At 41.9% G+C, this 969-nt stretch overlaps 1 non-coding gene across 1 annotated transcript; it reads left to right on the top strand.

Moving 5' to 3' along the window:
• The first annotated feature begins 296 nt into the window (after positions 1-296).
• On the top strand, positions 297-486 carry LOC119473833. The gene has a single exon (XR_005203073.1). It is a non-coding gene; the product is annotated as a U2 spliceosomal RNA (small nuclear RNA).
• Positions 487-969: the final 483 nt, after the last annotated feature.

Raw genomic sequence — 969 nt, 5'->3', positions numbered from 1 at the left:
AGAGCCAGAGTCGAGACTTTAAAGATGGTAGTTTAACACCGTAAAAGACAACAATTTTGAAAGCAGCTGGGTGAAGTATGTAAGTTAATAATATTTAAATAAAACGATCCTGGAGGAATTGTTATTGAGCTAATTGTAGCTGTAATAAACACTAAGACCTTGGCGGAAAAAACAACGCTGGCCTAATGAAAATCAGACATTAATTAGCATAGAAATGGCGCAGCAATTCCTCGCTAATTTCCCTTTGGTTGGTTTCCATGGAAATCTGTAGGTAAAGTATGCTTTTAAAAGTGTTTATCGCTTCTCTGCCTTTTGGCTAAGATCAAGTGTAGGATCTGTTTTTATCAGTTTACTATCTGATATATCGTCTCTCCGAGTCCAATATATTACATGGATTTTTGGAGCAGGAAGATGGAATAGGAGCTTGCTTGTCCACTTCATGCATGGACCTGGTATTACAGTACCTCCAGGAATAGTGCACTCCCCTCAGGGGATTCAAATTTGGTGTTCAAGACACAAGAAGAAGAAAAAAAAAGTCTACGTGGGATGGGATATGAAAGATTAAGATATGAATTATCTTTTGGCTGGGCGTGGTGGCTAACACCTATAATCCCAGCACTTTGGCAGGCCGAGGCGGATGGATCACCTGAGGTCAGGAGTTCGAGACCAGTCTCACTAACATGGTGAAACCCCGTCTCTATTAAAAATACAAACTATTAGCCGGGCGAATGATGTGCCCCTGTAATCCCAGCTACTCCAGAGGCTGAGGCAGGAGAATCGCTTGAGCCTGGGAGGCGGAGGTTGCGGTGAGCCAAGATCCAGCCATTGCACTCCAGCCTGGTCAACAAGAGCTAAACTCCATCTCAAATAAATAAGTAAAATGTAAATGCTTTTTTTTTTTTTTTTTTTTTTTAGAAGAAGTTTCCCTTTTGTTACCCAGGCTGGAGTGCAATGGCGCAATCTCGGCTC

The sequence above is a fragment of the Cebus imitator genome, unplaced genomic scaffold (genome assembly GCF_001604975.1).
Source record: "Cebus imitator isolate Cc_AM_T3 unplaced genomic scaffold, Cebus_imitator-1.0 Scaffold188, whole genome shotgun sequence".
Classification (NCBI taxonomy): domain Eukaryota; kingdom Metazoa; phylum Chordata; class Mammalia; order Primates; family Cebidae; genus Cebus; species Cebus imitator.
The sequence above is the reverse complement of the archived record's forward strand: the minus strand, read 5'-3'. Positions and strand labels throughout refer to the sequence as shown.